At 33.3% G+C, this 21736-nt stretch overlaps 1 long non-coding RNA gene across 21 annotated transcripts in view; it reads left to right on the top strand.

Moving 5' to 3' along the window:
* The window catches only part of LOC310892401, a 90087-nt gene extending 70815 nt beyond the window's left edge, over nt 1–19272 (top strand). For 12 of the 21 annotated variants that reach the window (XR_014578084.1, XR_014578085.1, XR_014578086.1 and 9 more), the window contains one exon: nt 12033–16869. This is a non-coding gene — a long non-coding RNA (uncharacterized lncRNA). Of the gene's footprint in view, nt 1–12032; nt 16870–19037 lie in introns of those variants that run through there. The other 9 variants (XR_014578082.1, XR_014578092.1, XR_014578080.1 and 6 more) reach the window with 9 other exon arrangements.
* The last annotated feature ends 2464 nt before the right edge of the window (nt 19273–21736 follow it).

Genomic DNA, 21736 nt, shown 5'->3' with positions numbered 1-21736 from the left:
CAATTCACTGGTCCTATAATAATAAATATATTCTGTAGGGCTAATTTCAAGACAAAGTAGTCATTTCATTCTTCAGCGTAAATGATTAGACTTTTAAACTCACTGAATCTGTTTTCAAAACGCTGAATGAATTTTAATGAATTCCATTATTAAATACAAAAACTTATTAAAGACTTAGACTGCTAAGTAAGAACATTCAAAATAGGAAATGATAAAAGTAAGATTATTTGTGTAACAATACATATAGATCCTTTCTGCATACAGATTTAAAGATAAACTCTGGTTATAGTCAATTAGATTGACTTTTTTTTTTTCCTTAGCTCTATGTTCAATAACATTTAAGACAATGGCTGTGACCTGCTTGCTCACATGGTTAGATCTGCTGAAATTAACAGAAATATGAGATCAGATTTCATATAAATAGATGAAATAACATAAAATCTCTTTAAATTTAGGTGTTATCCATTAATTATCACTCTAATTTTCCAATAAAAGCTGAAAATATCATATGTGAAAAAAAAAATGTGGTAAAGCTACCTGAAAAGTTCATAAAAATGTCTAGGGTTGTAGACTTAATAAACTCCTGATTGCTCAAGTCCCATTTGCACAATTCACTATGATTAAGTAATACTACAGTGTAGAAGAGTAAAAACTCGACTAAATTAAACTAAACTAAGATAAAAGGAACTTATTAATGCACTATTAAAAAACAACTGTGTTTCCTGTGAGTGAAAAATTATTCAGAATCAAAGTATGTTTCTGTAAATATCTAAGCCATACATGTTTTCTTTCTACCTTCAGGTTTCTTAGAGTGAAAAAAAAATAAATATATTAATTTAAAAAAGTAGAACTAACATCTGACTTAATGAACACATTTGTGTAAATCAGCTTGAAAATGGTAACTAGCTGAAGAAGGAACATATTCTAGGAAAGGACTATGCACTTCTTTATCATTATTTTGGAAATAGGAGGGTTTTTCCTTAGGAAGACTATCAGGAAACTTTTTTGTTAGTCCTGAACATCCCTGCATAAAACTAAATTACAGCAACTTGTTTGCTGTGGTGAAGTGCAGAAGGAAGGTACAAGTCAGTATAGCTCATCCTCTGAGCCCCTGCTCTAAACAAATGTGACATTGGAGACTATGTAGGTAGAAGTCTGTTGGAGATTAGAATTTAAGAAATTGTTGATCTTGATCTTTTTTTTTTTTTTTTTAGGTAAGCATTTATTATCCTTCCACCCTTCCACCTGTCTTTGATTCAAGGCAAAACTGCTAGAATATCCCTGTATTCTCCCTCTGTCTCACTTCCTACTTACTGCTTTAAATATTCTCTACATGCTACATACACATATTTCCCTACAATATATTTTGCTTGTGCTGGAATCCAAGATAATTAGGAGTTTGAGAAAAATTGCTAGCTAAGTTGACTGTTTAAAAGCAGTGGGCACAGCTCTTTCCACCACATGCCAACCCTCCAAAAGATGAGGACAACTGGCTATAGTAATCCTTTCTGCAGTCTCCAAGACTGAGCCCTTTTGTATATTTATCTGCAGGTTAGGATTAATGAAAAAGAGTTTGAACAGCAGGATTTGCCTGGCTTAATTCAAATGGAATATTTCTGGTCGATGATGAAAATGTGTGTGAAATGAAAAGCATACTGAAGCTGCCTATGAAGTACTATCTTACTGCTAAGCTTTCAAAGAATACTTTTCATATATTGATCTTCTACTTCTTTGGGTGTGCAGTTAAGTGTGATTTCAAATAGAATGGAAGTCTCAGTATCTTTAAAATATAAAAGAGTGGATCAGCTTTTTCCTTCAAACAAATTTTTAAGAAAACTGTGAAAAATTGTCACATAGTGTCCTTTTATATACAGAAAACATCTGAAAATCTTGCTGCTGTAAATTTTTTCAGTATGAATTATAATTCACCAATTATGTTACTCTATAGAGACACTAACCAAGGCACAAGTAATCCACTGTTAAACAACCATCTCTCAAACTTTACGCCTTAAAAAATTGGATTTCTCATTTGACCACCGTCATGGTTTCAGCTGGGACAGAGTTAATTCTCTTCATAGTAGCTGATATGGTACTGTGTTTTGGATTTAGGGCGAAAATAATGTTGATAACACACCAATGTTTCAGTTGTTGCTGAGTAATGCTATCAGCAGAGTATTGACTAAAAGCTTCTTTCAGGATACAAAAAAAGAATAAATTCTTAGAACAAAGCTCATTTGTTTTTCAGAATATAAGTCTAGCCCTGATTGTCATAACTAGTTTTTGTTTTTATCATTTTATCATACTTTTATCATTTATTAACAATGACAATACTATATATAATTTTTCGCCTCACTTACTGAGGCTACACAGTCATTACAAGAAGTCAGAATTTCCTGTTTAACCAGGACTTACCAAAATTAAAGGAGCTATAAATTGAAGAGATCCCAAGAGGCAAACCAAGCAGTTGGTTATGTGACCATAAAAAGAAAGGAAGGAATCTTTGGTTGCATTTCCTTTAAAGTTCATAATTATGTTTTTCAAAAAAATAGTAGTCTGAGAAAATTAAAACTTGATCTAGCGTTCCATTTTACCTAAAAATACCTCTAGAAGGAGAACAAAAACTGTAATTCTTCCTATGTAGGGTTAAAAAATTAGTCAACTAACTCTCTCCAAGGGCCAGTCTAGAAAATGTATTGTTTCACAATTCCAAAAAACGCACATAGGATTTACTTATCTTTCAGAACATTTAATTTAAAAACTCTATTAAATGTGAAACATGTTAAAATCAGCTTGCACAATCTCTTATTCCCCTCTTCCCACTTTAAACACACTTCAAAGTAAAACTGAGTTTACCATCAAACTAGAGATTATGGCAAAACGTGATTCTTGTGACATGACAAAAAGTAAATGCGGTTTAGCAGAAAAAAATAGATAAATGGTTTTGACTGCATGCTCTCTGGATTGCTTAACATCCACAGAATAAAAGAGAGTTGGAATAAGAAATCACTGAGAAAGAACTGGTATTCCATTTTTGCAGGTTGCCACTCTTTAGTAAGGCAAGTAATAACTTTTAAGTGGTAATAAATCAAAAAGGAGCATTTATTCTTAGGTGATTAATGGAAAGACGTATTGGTTGGGACATTAAATGAAAGGCCTTATCAAATACTTAAATTTATCAGTCATTGAAAAAGCATACTTCTTTATTCCGACACAAACTGCCAAGGAGTGATTTAAATTAGTCTGTATTAGAATCTTCGAAATGCAATTCAGCCTGCATTTTAACGGTAATGAAATGGTTCCTTTATTAAACTGATATCTGGCTGCTTAACTGCTGTAGTTGTGGGAGCCCATTCACACAAAGCATAACCAACATAATTGATTTTCTCCCCCAGTTTCAAAACCAGGTGAAAACAATTTTCTCCACTGCAGACTTGTTTGGGAAATAAATGTAAATAATCTGTACCTTGATGTAAACCTTGTATCAGTAAACAACTTGTTTATCTTACAATGTCTAAGATACTCAATACACATCACTCAGCTGAATACATTTTTTCTTCACAGGTAAGATGAACGTACCTTCTTTGTACCTTCTTTATACCTTCTAAGGTACAAAGAAGTACGTACACGCGCACACACGCGTGCGCGCACACACACACACACACACACACACAAAGCCACTGAGAAAAAAGCTGTGTGAGGAAAAGTTGTGACAAGGCTTGGGGCCTATGTTTAAACTCAGGACCCTGGCCCTGGCCTGCTCTGTGTTGCAGACATGCCCACTCCCATCCTAGTATGCTTCTGCTGCTCCCTGCAGCAAAGCATCACTATATGAAGTCTTGCACAAACTGCAACTGTACTTTTGTTGCAGACCAAAGGTTGCAATAATTGGGACTGTTTTGGGTATGTATTTAGTAGCAATGGAAGAGTCAGTATATTTTTCCAACCCTCCCAGTACCTGAGACGACATGACTGAGAAGAGGGCCAAACTCATTACTAAAGCACACTGTAGGGGCCACAAAATAATTATCATAAACTGAAACAGGAGATGATCTGACTCAATATCAGAAAAAGGTTTTTGCTAGGTTGCCTAAAGATACTGTGTAGTCTTCATCCCTGGAAGCTGTAAAGATCCAACCAACCAAAGCTCTAAGCAAACTGCTCTGATGTCAGAGCTAGCCCAGCTTTAAAGCAAGAGGTTGGATTGGAGACTGAGATCCTGCCCAGCCTCAATTACTCTTTTGTCTCAAGAGGGGAGAACACAACTTTTGAAGGGGGAGATTAATTTGTTTACTTCTTTCCACGTGAAAGTCTGGGGTGTTCATTAATATTTCTTTGATAATTTTTGGAGAGAATTTGGTAAGAATAATCTCTCTAGAGACATTCAGTTCTTAGTGTTTTGGCAGTGTGCCTGCCAAAACATGGGCTCTGTTGGATGGATATTTTTGAGGGGAGGAGAGGTATTTCCCCACTCCTAAAGCATTCAGAGTCAATAGAACATACTTCATTCAAACAAGGTTAAAAATAAAATATAAAAATCACTCTACTAATAATTCACCAATTCCTAACAATATTCTAATGTCTAAATGTTTTCTCTCACTTTTTTTTCACTGTTTAATTGCTGCAAATTGAGTTGTTGTTGCTGTTTTCTCAAACTGTTTATTGTTGTAAAGTGTTTATTGCAATTATGAACTTATGGCATGACCCACAGCTAATACAACACATTAATTTCTCCTAGTAGTTTGATTATTAAATAGACAAGTTGGTGATTGCCTTATTTTATCTGTAGACTGACGAGAAAATGGATGGTACCATCATAAAAGTTCTGTGCACTCGAACAAAATGCACTGGGCTGACATTTTCTTGCCTTGACTGAATTCCTTGAAATGACTTGATTCACAAAACAAAGAATACTGCATGTGTTTTACTGTGCATATGAAAATAAAATAAAAGTTCTGACATTTTCCTTACTGATATATTTCATACATTTCATGTGAAACTTGAATCGGGTCAGATTCAGTTCATTTCTGTGCCACATAAGATACTTTATATTTTTCTAGGAGAAGGCCTGTTTGCAAATAAGTGCAGTTATGCTTATTCAAATAGTGATCAATGCATTTTTTTTGATTTGTTCACTTAATTTTCAGTTTTCTGAAATACTTAATAAGCACAAATAGATATTATACTTATCTAAATATTTGACAGTACAGCTAACCATACCATTTTATGTTCATAAAACAATTGTTTCCTTTACAAGAAATCATGATTAAATCATCACATCAGTTAGTATTTTGTTAACAATTAAAAGTTACAGAAAATTTCAGTCTCTAGTCCTATTATTTTCAAATATGATGGGACTGTAGTGATACCCAAACTGGAAGCAGACACAGACAAATAATGTATTCCTCAACCACCTGCAAGTAGAAGTACCATAAGGAAAAATACATTCTGCTGAGATGTAAAACTATTTGCCCACTTAATACAATATGTAACAAAATGTATAAACAAGCCTCAAAACCAATACTTAATTTACCAATATACACGGGGTTCACTTAGCCAGGATTATACTGTAAACAGTGTATATTAGTTATTGGAAAACTAAGAGCTTTCACAGTTTAGGTATAAAAATCAGAAAAGTTAAAATTCTAAATTAATCTATTTTGATATTCACACAAATATTTTTTTTATTATTTTTTTCACTTTCTTTGTTCCACTGATGTGGAACTTCCACTTTTCAAGATCTAATTTTTTTTTTTTTTTTTTTCCTAACATTGTAGTCAGTGAGATGTCTCAAGGAACAACATTCAATGGCTGCTTCAGTAGGGAGTGACAGAATCAGTCCAATCTCTTCTGACATTATTCTACTTACAACTTACAGTGGCCCAGGCAAAAATCTCAATGAACTTTCCGTTTCAAGAGAAGGGGGTTTACTGCTGAAAATTTATCTTATGATGGATTATTCCTTGTTAGAAGGATAAAAAGCTTCCAAAAGGCTCTATGTAAGTAAGTAGATCTAAACGAATATGTTGTTTGGACTCTTTAATTTGGTTCTATTAAAAAAAATAAAAAAATAACATAAAAAAAGGTAATCGACTCACTAAATTAAATCAATAAACAATTAAGAACCTTTACAGTGGTATACCCCACAAGAAATCTATATAAAAGTGCAATATATGGAAATCAATAAAAGCTTTATTTTAGCTGGTATTTGGTCTTCTGAAATTTAGTTGACATGCAGGTTCAACCCCTAAACATCTTTGCAATTCCAAGCAATGGAATGATTATATATTTGCCATTGCGTAATACTTTTCCTTAGGTAGCAAGACTTTTCTTTTATTTGTAGTTAAAAAAAAAAAAAAAAAAAAGCACCACAGCTTTTTATAGCTTCAAATAAACGTAGCACCTTCTTATCATTAGAAAAAAATGTCTAAAACATCATAGGAATTTGAAAATTTGATGCAAATGTTTAACTGAGGGGTGTGAGTGGAAACAGCACATTTTTTCATCTAACAAACCTCAATATTTATCAATATCAAGCATCACATAACTGAGTTGTTTACTCTGGTTTTACTGTCTTATTATAAAGCAGAGTACTTTCATTTTTCTTAAAACAAACAAACAAACAAACAAACATTTACAATCTTGAATCAAATATATTCTAGCTGCTTTATTCCGAAAATTTTGATTCCTTAAAATACCTCTAAATATGTTCTCACTTATCAGTGCTTATAAATATCTGAAGGGAGGGTGTCAAGACGATGGGGACAGACTATTTTTGATTGTGGCCAGCACAATGAGAAGCAACAAACTAAAGCACAGGAAATTTCAGCTGAATATGAAAGGGCACTTCTTTACTGTGAGGGTAACAGAGCACTGGAACAGGTTGCCCAGAGAGGCTGTGGAGTCTCCTTCAAAACCTGCCTAGATGCGATCCCGTGCAATGTACTGTAGGTGACCCTGCTTGGCAGTGGGGTTTGGACTAAATGATCTCCAGAGGTCCCTTCCAACCTCAACCATTCTGTGACTCTGTGATTCTGTGATTCTCAGCATGAACAATTTTGTATTGCTATATGTGCTTGGCTACCCAGAACAATGCATCCTATTTAATTGAAAATGTTTAAATGAAAGTAAATTTTTTTTGTACTTCATTTTTAGTAGAAAAATGATTGTCTAATACACATTTAATTTTTTAACAACAACAACAAAAAAGCATATTTTTAAAACCAAGCATGTGAATGTTTTTCTTGACCAAAGATTTCAATAGTAAGCATGTGCTTAAATGTTTTGGAGAAACAGAACTGAAGTTTTGTTAAAATTTTACCACAAGAACAAACCTATTACAGAAAATATCCGATTATAAACCACCTGGACAAATATTTATTGGGACTCACTTCAAGTTAAAAGAGAAGCATAACCAAAAAGGTAACCAGATAAAAGGTAACTGACCACAGGTAGTTTTGGGTCTGATCTGATTTTCAGAAAGATTTTCAGCTCCTGTTCATTTACCTGAAGTTCCCAATACCTCTGAAAAATCAGGTAATGCGAGGGGATGGAATTATTTCTTGTTGGATAGTACTAACACAAAGTCGTAATAAAGAAATAAAGATATATATAAAAGATATTTATTCTTTTTCTAAAATTATTTTAAAGCGATATTTAAGTAAAGGAACAAAGGTAATTTATCTCTCTGAGGGAGGGAGCTACATTTGTCTCACTAACCAGGTACACAAACAACTTGTCAAATGGTGCCTAGTATAGTTTATTGCTTGAATAGTTTGGCAGAGGAAAAACAAACAAACAAAAAAAAACCACAAGTTTTGTGACCTTCCTGAAGCTTTTGCACTGTGGATAATTTCTTCTGAGTAAAAAATAATCAGGATACAGAATTGTACAGCATAGGTATCTGATCTCATTTCATCATTATGGTACAAGTAGTGATTCGTACGAAGATTACACTTTGATTTTAATTTAAATGGATTTTACTGGTAAATAGGATTTTGTTATGCTTCATAAGAATACAGTTCATGAAGTGAGCTGAATTGCCTACCTTTACAAATTGATATGGATCAGAAGAGAAACTTCATTTCATGCAACCTTTGAAATACCCATACAGAAATGTAAAACTTATTCTTGAAGTCATCTGTGGCTCTAATGCATTAAGAATCATTTTTATCTAACCAGATGCAAAAGTTTTGTATTTAGCTTGCTATTTACCTATCATATTTTCTGTTTAATTTTCTTCTCTAATATCAAACAGTATTAAAAGTATAATCTCCATTACATCTCTAAAAATATTTCCATTAATTTCTTTTTTAATTACACTCATTCTACATATGCCTGAATTTCCTGTTGTATTCCTATGCCTTCTTCAAGCTAACCTCCTTCAAATTAATTTGAAATAACTCTTCACTCATGAGATAATCAGTATTAACTTAATAAAAAATACAATTTTATTTTTTGCTTTTGTTTTTGTTTTCCTCTGGAAACTTATACAAAATGGAATATAGTTGCCTTGTTTTATGTTTCTCAGAGGATTCTGCATATAATTTTCTTCATATTTTTCACTCACAGTATCACACAGTATCACAGATTTCTAGGTTGGAAGAGACCTCAAGATCATCGAGTCCAGCCTCCGACCTAACACTCAGTACTCCACTAAACCATATCACTAAGCTCTACATCTAAACGTCTTTTAAAGATCTCCAGGGATGGTGACTCCACCACCTCCCTGGGCAGCCCGTTCCAATGCTTAATAACCCTTTCGGTAAAGAAGTACTTCCTAACATCCAACCTAAAACTCCCCTGTCGCAACTTTCGCCCATTCCCCCTCGTCCTGTCACCAGGCACGTGGGAGAACAGACCAACCCCCACCTCGCTACAGCCTCCTTTAAGGTAACTGTAGAGAGCGATAAGGTCGCCCCTGAGCCTCCTCTTCTCCAGGCTGAACAAGCCCAGCTCCCTCAGCCGCTCCTCATAAGACTTGTTCTCCAGACCCCTCACCAGCTTCGTCGCCCTTCTCTGGACTCGCTCGAGCACGTCCATGTCCTTCTTGTAGCGAGGGGCCCAAAACTGAACACAGTACTCGAGGTGCGGCCTCACCAGAGCCGAGTACAGGGGCACAATCACTTCCCTAGACCTGCACTCAGACCATAAAAATTTAAATGTAAAAGCTATATGTGTCAATGTGGTTTTACCTATACATTTTAAATATGGCTTTCTATCATAGATAACTATATTTTAGCTGTAGTCACATATTCTAATCCAAAATTGCTTTTTTTCTTTCCCCACACCAGAAAACCAAAGCATTTTAAAAGGTCAAATTTTACAAAGTGGTCAAACATACAATTAATTTTGATCATAAATTTAAGGTGCATTTTTCTGATACCGACACCTCCCTGCATTAGTAAGTGTCTTGAAGCACTGCTATGAAAAAAAGCAATGTAGCTTAAGTGAAGGAAGTATAATAAAATACCAGTCAGTTTCGTCTTACTATTATATCTGTATGCAAGGGGATTAAAGTTAATGTTTACTTTCTTATAAACATAAAAATGAAAATATATTGTTCTTCCTGAGACCACACAGAGCTACGTTTGTCGTCAATAAAAATATTGTGAGTGCTGTTGCCTGGCAACCTTCATGCAAGGAAAATTGTATTCCTGAGCACAATTTAAACTGTAATGTAAGATTCTAGGATACCTATAAAATGTTGATACTGTGTTATTTCTATGAAATGCACTCAGAATCCTATAAAAAACACTCAGAATCCTATAAAAAAGTCAGCCATTTTAAATTAATATTAAACATTTTAAATGTTTATTGAAAAAAACTAATATGAAAATAAAAAAAATATTTTTAAAAATGATTTCAACAACAACAAAAAGAAATCCATCATTAGACACTAGTGAAAACACACTTAGGTCCATGATCAACCCTGAGATGTTATTGATTCAAAAAATTATACCGTGATTTCATTTTTAATTTTTAAAGGCAAATATTGCTACCTGAAAGAGAGAGATTATTTTATAAAAGCATAAAGAGTACATCAGTGTTTGGAAAAAAAAAATCATATGTAGATATCTCAGTAATATTAATGCTATATTCTGTATTAGTTAGACATCCTACCAAGCTTCAGACATTCACAAGATGGCTCCATCATAGTTATGTTCACTCTTTGTGAAAACTTATGTTATCTTCTATTTTCTTAAAGATAAAAATAATCAGAATTGAAAGTGTCCATGTTTTGTACAATCACATAAAAATGCTAAGGGAGATATTCTGGTATAGAAACTGGCAGAAATGTTGGCTTCATCCTTAAATATAATCAACATATAGAAACAGATAAGCAAGTTCTCAATTACAATGAAAATCTCATGCAAGGAAAAGCAATAATATTTAAGTAGTGCCTTCTGTTTCTCATGTTATCCCTTTATGATTAAGAAAAAAATATCACTTTCAATATCATCAATATCATTAATATCATCATCAATATCATAACTTTTTCTGTTGTTAATTGAGGCTTAAAATAAATTAGAAATAAATTACTCTAGTGATTTCTAGGCAGCATTTTTTAACTGAGTGTCTACAACAGCCATGTGCACAAGTATATATTAATAACAATAATTCTGAAAACTGCTCTATTTTTAATGCAATATTTTTGTGATATTAATGCAATATTTTTGTCCCATCAGAACAGAGACACTTGGATTCCATTAGGCAAATATTTAAAATATATTTAATTAAACTTTGATAAGTTATATGCCCAACGTTAATGAAAAATTAGTGCTTCCTTTGAATAATTTTATCTTCTCTTTGTATAGTCTTCTCTTTATAAAGTTTGACTAACTCAAGACCTTAGACTTATTGGATGGATTAGAGTGATAAAGACAAGATGTTATTCAGAGATGCTATTCACCACCATCAGTTATTATGTGGTTTGCCAGTTATTATGTGTTTCTTTTATTTATATGTATGTCTAATTTTAGCAAAAAACAACAGGAGTGGTGCCTTCACAATATAAAAAGGATAATAAGATACTTGAATGCATCTAGAGGAGGGCAAGGGTAAAATAGCTGGAAGGCACGTCCTCCGAGGAGAAGCTGAGGACACTTGGGCTTTCTAGTCTTGAGAAAAGTAGGCCAAGAAGTGATCTCATTGCTGTTTACAACTTCCTGAGAAGGGAAAGTGAAGAAGGAGGTGCCAGTCTTTTCTCCCTTGTAACCAGTGATAGGACACCTGGGAATGGCACAAAGCTGCACCAGGGGATGTTCAGACTGGATATTAGGAAAAATTCTTTTACTGTGAGGGTGGTCAAATACTGGAACAGACGTCCTAGAGAGGTGGTTGATATCTTATGTCTGTCAGTGTTCAAGAGGCATTTGGATAATGCTCTTAATCATAATGTTTTAACTTTTGGTTAGTCCTGGAGTGGTAAAGCAGTTGGACTTGATGATATTTGTAGTTCCCGTCTGATTGAACCATTCTACTCTATTCTATTCTATTCTATTCTATTCTATTCTATTCTATTCTATTCTATTCTATTCTATTCTATTCTATTCTATTCTATTCTATTCTATTCTATTCTATTCTATTCTATTCTATTCTATTCTATGCTATGCTATGCTATGCTATGCTATGCTATGCTATGCTATGCTATGCTATGCTATGCTATGCTATGCTATGCTATGCTATGCTATTCGCTATAAAAAGAAATAGTCACTTGAACTATATTTGATGCCAAATCTGCTAAATATACAAAGAGATATGATAGCCAGAAATGTGAAATATTCTCTAAACTTTCTGCCTTTGATAGCAGCACTCACTTCCATCTGTTAGTCCCAACTGAGAGGCTTCCTAGCTAGCTCCAGCTATTTCAAGTTTAGGGATTACTATACTATAAACTAATCTATTTAGATTCCTCAAAAATCTATGCATAAACTTTTTAAAAGATCTGTAGGAAGCAGCTATTTTTATCTTAGATAGTTGTTTTAGGCTGGAATGATTTACTGCATACCTTCATATCTCCCCTGGCCCTACAGAGAACAAAGAAGACTGTCTCATGCTTGCCACTCCTAAACTTGATGTTTTATCTCAGGTGAGAACTATGATTATTAAATACTTTGTTATGTATGCAAACACAGATTATAAATGGTACATATGTTAATTAGTATTTATGGCTGAAAATTGAATAATTTTGTTAATTAGTGAGAAGAAATTGACATTTATTAACTTTTCTATCTTATTCAAATTCCTTTGAAATTCTTATTTCCCTTGTCTAACCCAGCTCCCTGGGTAGTTTTTAATTGGAGAAAATAATATATTCTTAGTCTAGAGCCTCTTAACTCCATGCTATCTCATTGATGCTGCTAAGCGTAAGAAATACCAAGCCTTCTGGCTTCTGTGTAGCTGACATCAAAATAACAAGTACAGTGAGGCTTTGCTTGTTGGAAAAACAATATTTGATGACTTCAAGTGGAAATAAAATACCAGAAAACAAATTTCAGAACACTACAATTTTAGAGGAGTGACCTGAGCACTATGAACAGAGAATTCTAGATCTGCAAGACTTGCAGAGAAGGGATAGGATTCAACACCTGGACCTTCCCAAAGGGATTAAGAATTTTGGGTTGCTACATTTTTACAGTCTCTAGACATAAGGTACAAACTCCTGGTTTTCATATTTTTTGAGAGGTTAAGTTATACTCAAACTTGTCTTAGATTGTATTCCTTCAAAGTATGTAAGATTGAAAGGAATTATCTTGCTCTGCATTACTTCTGGCAAGAAGTAATCTTTGTATCTTAGATAACACTCCATGCAACTGATAAGAATAGGAGGAAACTATTTTTTTTAATGTATATATAACATTTCAATTTTGGAAATCCATCACAACCAAAAATAAAATTCAACTTAGAAGGTTAAGCATACTTTGATATCTATCTCATCTCATCTCACTGAATTTTCACTACACTGGAAAGCAAGAAAGCAAACATGCTTAATAAAAAGATGATAAATTGTAAAAGAGAGAAGTGGGTTTTATTTATTTATTTGTTTTTAAGAAAGGAGGATAAAAGAAATAGGTCATGTCACCAGAGGTACCTGGATAGCAAAATCAAAGAAAGAAAACTATTCACTGCAACTCCCTGCTGTCCTTTGAGATAAAACATACAGGGGAATTCTCTCAATTTTCCAATATACAAGCTAAGTTTCAAAAGCCTGCCCAGCATCAGGGAAGAGTTGTTCCCACTGATTGTAAATAACCCTTCCCTCTTGGCAGCTTTGACGCTGCAGTAATACTGCCAGAAGATATAGGCCTCAAGGTATCTACAGTACAGAATCAGTGAAATGTTTCATTGTGAATAATGTATTTTGGCAGATGCTTGATCTTATCTTTTAAAAGTAAAAGTGAAACTAGTCTTCCACAGTGTTCAGACATTTCATCTTTTTAAAAGGGTTCCTTTGACAAAGTAATACAGATTTGGCTATCCTGTGTCTCTTTTTCTCCTACTACATAAAGATATTAAGTTGTACAACTTTGATGAACATGTCATCCCTTACAAAATCATGAAAAATATTTCAAAATGTCTATTAAAATAGGCTATCTGCAAATGTTACCTCCTTATGTTTCAGATCTCAGCTAGCTGTTCCACAGGAGCTTGAATTCAGGACTAAGACATGAATCAATTAGGTGTTCAGCCTGTGCAAGCCTGAAAAGGGGTCATTGGAACAAGAATACATTCAACATCCTCCATTCTTTAATGAAATCAGCAATCACAAGAAAGTGTGTCTAAGATAAAGCAAAATGGAAAGAAAGGAGGTAGAGCCCTTGACAGGGAAAAAAGAAAAAAAAAAAAAGAGAGAGAGAGAGAGAGAGAAACTATCTGTGCATGTGCATATGAACTGTAGGTGATAAAAAATGAAAGATAAGACAAGTGAAGACACACAAGGAGAGAAATGGGGAGGGAGAGGGAGGCAGGGGAAGCTACAGTGAAGAGTAGGCTAAACAGAAAAAAAAAAAAAAGAGAAACAATACTATGAAAGATATATGTGACCAGAAATACATATATTCAACAAACCAAAATTAGAAAATAAAATAAAATAAAATAAAATAAAATAAAATAAAATAAAATAAAATAAAATAAAATAAAATAAAATAAAATAAAATAATAAAATAAAATAAATCAAAACAAAATAAAATAAAAATAAAATTAAAATTAATTAATTAAATTAAATCTAATTTAATTTAATTAAACCCACAAATAATTAAACACAAGGAAATGGACAGAGACAGCTAAATCATTTGTAATGACAAATGGTAATGAAACAAGAAGTAAATAAATTAATGTGAATAAAGAAGAAGAAATCAACACTAAAAAGATAAAATAGGATCCAGAGTGCTGAAATATTTTTAAGTTTATATTAATGCTAACTTGAAATTATTTTTTTAGTTGTTTTTTCTGTATGTGGACATATACCGTTTTCTGTTCCTTAGAGGAATGATTCCCGATTCCTTTAAAAATAAGCACTGTAATTTATGACATTCCTGGTTCTGAACAGTTTTTGGGATGCTCAGTCAATTTGAAAGGATTTGAGGAAATGGGAAAAGCATCAGCAGTAACTTTTAGGAGACTAATTTAATGTCTTGTTAATAAAACAATGAAAATAAGTCTGGTCTTTTTGTTTACATGCTTAAAGTTTTTATACCTTTAGTTTGTGTAAGTACCACATTCTCCCTTATTATGTCTGCTCCCTTCTGTAAATTATTCTGTACTGGGATATATATATTCTTTTTCATGTTCAATTCAACTTGTCACTGGTGTCATTTCTAGTAGCATGCGTTAAACTTCTGGAGGAGACTCATATCTCATTAAAAAGCCAAAACTTAGGTATCTTGATTTTAGGTGCCTTTATGTGAATCAAATGTTTAGTCTCTTGCTGTGATAAATGGAGATATAGTTAGGTCTGTCAAAGAAAGTCATCTTAAAGTAAACATCAGCAAACCAGTGAGCCAACATGTCTTCCAGGTTCCCTTGGTGTCATTGACAAGGGTCGTGACTCAGTCAACTATTCTGAGTTTAGCGTGTAGCTAGACCTACATAATTGTCTAGTAACATCTGATATGCCCTGGGGTGGCCAGGACATATAGACTGTATTAGAAGTTATGAAACAGGACCTCAGGGATACTGATACTATCCCATAATGGTATCTGGAGGCCCATTGGAACATCTCAAGAAATTCTATATGTTCATGGGTTTGGCTGAGATGAAGTTAATCTTCTTCATAGCAGCCTGTATGGTTGTGATGTAAAGATCCGTAATTTAAAGAATGTTGATAACACATCAGTTTTTTATCTATTGCTGAACAACTCTTGCACAATATCAAGGTCTTCTCTGTTTCTTACACTGTCCACCCCAGTGAGAAGGCTGGTGTGTGCGCAAGCTGGGGTGAAACATCTGGGACAGCTAACCTGAAGGGATATCCCATAGTTATATGGCATTGCATTCAACAACAACAACAACAACAAAAAGCCCAGGGAAAGGAAGAGGAAGGTTATTTCCTTCCTCCATAATAAGGGTTATTTATTTGACTTTCCATATAAAAGTTACATGTGATGGAGTCCTGCTTTCCGGGTAGTGGGTAAACATCTGGCTGCCAATGGAAAGAAGTGAATGAATACTGTATTTTGCTTTGTGTGCACTCATATTTCTGCTAATATATTCAACTGTCTTTATCTCAACCTACATTTTTTCAGCTTTTGCTCTTCTGATTCCCTCTTCCATCCCGTTGGGGGGTGAGGTGAGTGAACAGCTGTGTGGGGGCTTAATTACTATCAGGGCTCAAACCACCATAGTAAACAACAAATAGAGCTCTTGGTACATCTGGAAACACCTGCATAAAGACATCCCAGTATTTTATAAGATATTCTTAACTTTCAGGAGTCACAATGGACATTCCACATGAAGACTTTTATTTCATTTCATTTTGGAACAGTTAACACAATAATTTCAAAGGGTCAACTGATTTTCTGTGACAAGTTCTAATTTTCAGCTAGTTCATTTTAAATGTTGTTTGTTAACTTTTTCCCATTGAATATTTTGCTTCATGATTGTTCTAAAGTGCTGAATACTAGAAAATCAAGTTATGCAAAACATTTATTTTTATTCTCTCTTACTGGTGTTACGTCATGATCTTATAGAAAAAAATACGCGGACTGGACAAAAGCATATGTCTCATGGACAGAAAGGAATGCCTAATTTAGCATTTATTTATAGCAGCAAATGATTGCTTCCTCTATAAACATTGAACACCAAACATGATTATGAGCCCTAACATTGGATAGCCTACATGATCTGTAAGTCAATACGTGCAGCAGTACTTTCTGGACAGATTAAATCTTGAAAAAAGAGAGAGAGGTAAAAAATATAACTGTGGAAGGAATGATAATTGAATGAAACTAAGAAGTATAATCACAGTCACTTAAATACAGTTAATTGAATATTTCTAACTGTTAAAGTATACCTGGACCATAAAACTGCTAACACTGGAAAATTAAACTGACTTCTAGGAAGGTTAGGGTAGGAAATTTTGTTCTCAATTGCATTAGTCAATTATATTATTCATTGAAGCAAGTCAACTAGCTCTATATTTGCATGGATATAAATGAGGCCAAGTAGATCCAGTCAGCAAATGACCTTTCTTTAAAGGAAAACTTAACTTACTTTTAGTGTTGTTGTTTTTTTATTGTTTGTACAAATCTTAATCAAATGTAAAAATAAAATAAAATAAAATAAAAAAATTGTTAACAAAACTGAAATGGGAACAAGAAAGCTTTTATATCAGTTAAAACCTTTGTATATTTCATATGCATAGGATATATATGAAACAAAAAATATATAAATTAAATTTTATATACATAATGTGCATATATATAAATTATATGTATACATATAAAACCTTGTGTGTTTGTGTATAATCACCTTACATTTTATACATATTACACATATATATGTATTTTTAATAGAAAAATAATTTATAAATAAAAACCTTTTTGTTATGGAAATGCAACATTGTTTTTTTGTTGGTTTTGTTTGTTTGTTTGAAGGAAAAATCAAATCATGTAAAATCTATGACTTCTAAAGAAAAGGTTCACTAAAGAGGCATTTTGTGGCAGAAAATTGTTTTGATGGTGTCCAAAATAATTGGAGATATATCATTTTTTCTAACTGTAAACAAGTCACGTGTCTGTTACCTTAATATAATTCTTGTTACTTGATTGAGGCAATTCTTCTTGGAGTCAGACAAGAATGGTGAAATTTTTGTCAGCATCCTTTTCATTTTCCATTAAAAATTCTTGATGAGGGTTGAGATGGATTTTTTAAAATGATGTGGAGTTAAAATTCAGTTCATTAAAATACAACAGTAGGGCATCTGCTGAGAATCAGGGGAATTTTTCCATACAAATGAGGCGATGTAGAACTTATACTGTGGAGCTAATCATTAAGAATTCTAATCATCTGAAATTCCTCACTCCATGGGTGCTGATCTGATGGCTCCATAATTCAGCACATAAGGGTAGGATTACATTAGAATTTTAAAAAAGTAGTCTTCATGGTCACAGAGGGCCAGGTTTAGGCCTTCATGAATAATACATAGACAGGGAAGGGAAGAGATTTCATTCAATGTTCTAACCTGAACAATTACAGGAAAGTTTTGGAATAAAATGAGTTTATTTGATTCTATTCAGTTTTAAAAGCTCTTATAGCCAGTGCATCCTAAATTTATCATTAATGTATGTATGAGTTATCAGAACTAGATAACTTATTTTCGTCAAATGGTATTAGTCTTACATAGATAAAATGCTTTGTTTCAATTGAATTAGATTAACTAAAGATCTCTGCCTAGAATTCATTTCTATAGGGTTGTCACAAAATATAACTGGTTATATAAATTATTAGCTGGGCAAAATTCTACACTTACTCCTGAAAACTGATTCTTAGTTTCTTGTTACTACTGCTTTCACCTTAAATTTCAATCAAACTTAAAATTATCTGTGCTTGATCAGATAAAGAAAACCATGGATTCTTAGGAGCATTATTCCCCCAGTTTTCTATATGAACAACTTGAATTATATGAAATACTATCTGGAATTTAGCAAAAGGCACACTGGCTTGGGCCAGAAAAGAAGAACTAGGAGAGTGAGAGGACAAAAACCACAGGGACAGCAGTACATGAACAATCCATGAAACATCTTTGTGGAGGAAATGTCTGGCTTTTTCCTCATGTGTAACCTTTTTAGGTGGCTATGTGATTATTAAAATATGATATGCTTCTGAAATGGAGGAATTTTCTCCATCCTTCTGTTATATAGAATATATAGAAAACACAGATGAAGAATGGAGAAAAATGTTCTTTATTCCTGAGAACACACTGATCTAAGATAACTGATTAGTTTTGCAAACAGCTAAGGACGAAATAGAGAAAAAATTAAAAAGACTAATCTAGTGCATTGAGAGTCTGAAATAATGAGTAATATTTTGAGGAATGTTACATATGCATTTATTCATCCAAATTATTCCTTTATATTGGTGACAGACTTGAAAAGTATTTTACTGGGCTTAGTCTCAGCCACATTTTGTTTCTGCTCATAAAGCTTATTTAGTTTCTGAAAATATATACAAAAATCAGCAACCTGTTTTGGAAAAGCAGCAATGCTTAAATTATACTGACCATTTCATGGAGCGCTAGTGAAATTAAAGGACAAAGGGAGAGAAAAAGTAAATATATATATATAAATAAAATTGTTTAAACACAAAATAATGTTACTTATTTCATAGAAATAAGACTATTTCCAAATATAATATAAGGCAACAGATTTCTAGAATTATCTATCCAATATCATATACCCCAGCAAAATAGTGATGGTATTGTTCTTTTCTTTTTGCTCCCTCTCTGTTCTATCTCTGTTTGTACTCAGTTCTGTTCATTATTTCCATAAGAAAAATAATTCATATCTTCACTCACTCTTCCAATTCATTATATTTTTCAGATCTATGTATGGATCCAAAGAAAATCTCCTGCCACAAGTGAGAAATATGTTTAAGACAGATTCATTTTTTTGGAAAAAATAAATGGAAAAAAAAGAAAAAAAAAGGAGAAAAAAAAGGCTCACTGAAATGTTTTAAGTAATGTAGTCAGCTTACTTTCAGACCAGTCACTCTATGCTAAATGTATTATTTTATAATGAAAGCCTACATTTCAAGGTTAACATAATAAAAGCAATATTTGATTGACTATCTGTCTTTTTATTGTCTGTACTTCAGATTTATATTTCAATTGCCGCAAATTTCTTTCCTTCTAAATACTTCCCTGATGCAATTTTTAATTGTGCCATTCTACTCCACATTTCTCTAATCTTATAATGGTTTGAATGTTACTTTCTTTTTGATAAGAAAAAAAAAAATAGACACAAAGAAATGAGTTGAAGAAGGAAGAGTAGAACAATAATTTGTCAACGTGAAGTAAGAATTCTAATACTGCCTTGATATACCTTGGGAGCAAAATTGATGAAAGAAAGAACACTGCTTAGAAGCACTTTCTAATTGAAAATGATAGCAAAATGGTTAGTCATAAAAGTCATAATATGATTCAAAGTTCAGAACTTAAAACTACAGGTTTTCTATTCTAAAGAAAAATAAGCAATTAAATAAGTGAATATAAAATATACTTAATATCTCCTTCTCATTCAAAAGACACGTGACTTTAGTTTCATCACTTTGAGCGAAGGGAAAGGAAGAGACATCCATAGAAGAATTTAATGCTCTTGAAATTTGTATTTTAATTAAATTGGCAGAAGTACACTAACTGTAGAATAGACATACCCTAAAATATAGATTGATAAATAATATCAATTGATTTATATGGTTGATCAAGACTGAAAGTTTCAATGGGATTAATTTACTTAGGACATTTCAGAGAATCTGCTGCACAGAGATACTAATTTACATCATTTTGCTGACTACTTAGGAAATGGCAGTCTCAGCACTATTAAAAAAACTTTTCAGCATTCTAGAACACTTGCTTTGAACAAAGATGGTTCATAGAAGAATATCTTTTCCAAAAAAAAAAGGCATCAAGGCATGATTCTGTAGAATGAAGAGTGTACAAATTGAGAGGGCAATTCTTAACATTTTTATTTTAATCCTTTTACCATTGTCTATAAATAAAATAAAAATAGCTTGATTTCGTGGCTGGGGGAGAGGGGGGGAGGACAGTTCAAAGAAAAGAACTATGGCATCAGAGGCATGCAAGACAATCATCTTCAGATATGGGTGAGTCCTGGAAACAATTTTTAAATGGCCACTTAGAAATTTAATTGAAACAATTAAAGATTTGAGTACCTGAGAGACAATAAGGAGCACTGTACAGAATAAATCCAGTTGCTATTAACCAACAATGACACATCAAAGAAAAGGTTGAAAAATCAAAGGCTCTTTTTTATTCCAATTTGTCCTACAGTTACTTCTTTTAGATGGCACTGAAACTATGCAAACTTCTTAAAGCTCAATTTCATGTTTACTACATTTTTGTAGCTTAAACATTCTGTACATTTATGACACTCATGATGTATTTTCAAATGTTATACTGCTTTTTAAAAAAATCTATAAACCAAAAAGGAGGTTGATGAAACTTCAAATACTAGTTAACACATACTCCAGAATATGTTCTTGTTTGGGAGGGATATACAAAATAGAGGGTGTACAACTCCTCTTACCTATTCTGACTGTCTCGAGAAAGAAAGAAAGAAAGAAAGAAAGAAACAAGGTCAGATAAATTTCTCTCCACATTTCTTATCAGTTATAACCCTTTCTGCACTACTACTGCTATTTCAGGTCAGCATTGCAGCATTGCCATTCCCTTGCTTCTGTCCCCTTGCACCTCAGTCCCAAACTGGTACAACATGACGGGACTATCAGGCTCAGGGAGCCATGGAGCAGTAAAAACTTCAGGAGTGAGCCACTTAGTTCTTTCACTCCCCTTGCTGGTGGTACTCTCCTTTTGTCCAATTACTGAAGCAAATCAGAACAGAACCAGGTACTGGGGCTAGTCAGTGAAGGTTAGGGAGACTATTCCATATCTCAGAAGAGCCATAAGCTTGTTACAGACTCACTTTCACTGCATGCCGCGTGGTAGAGGAAAGGGATAATAGTGGGAACACAGACCACAGCTCTTAGCCACATACAAGCCCAAGCAAATGACCACAGCTGTTGCAAAGAAATGGCTTTATCTCAACACAAAGGGGACTAGAGAGTGGTTATAGATATGTCATTGGTTATAGAATAACAGCCATCAATAGATGAGTACATCAACTGGTGGTGTAAATGTTTCTCCCATGTTCGTTAAGTGTGTGAATGGCTCCCTGCGTTCGCCAGACCAGTGTGGGGGAACTGAGTATGTGGCTTAGCCCAACAGAGTATAAAAACTTTATGACCAATGAAACAATTTTGAAGAGAGCAATGGGCTTGAGCTGGTCTCAACCCACAGATTCTGTCCTTGCAATTGGGGATGTCCAGCTTCATCATGGTAAGCATATAGAGACTGGTGATGGGAATCACACTCATATTGTAATCTAAGTTTATATTACAATTTTTCCATTGTTTGTATAGTGATTTCAGTACATTACTGTAATACTTTTCCAAGTGAAAATCCTGTTTAACATCAAATATCTTCCTATAAAGTTGATATTAA

The sequence above is a fragment of the Anser anser genome (assembly GCF_964211835.1).
Source record: "Anser anser genome assembly, chromosome: 1".
Taxonomy (NCBI): Eukaryota; Metazoa; Chordata; class Aves; order Anseriformes; family Anatidae; genus Anser; species Anser anser.
Note: the sequence above shows the minus strand (reverse complement) of the source record. Positions and strands in the feature narration are given on the sequence as shown.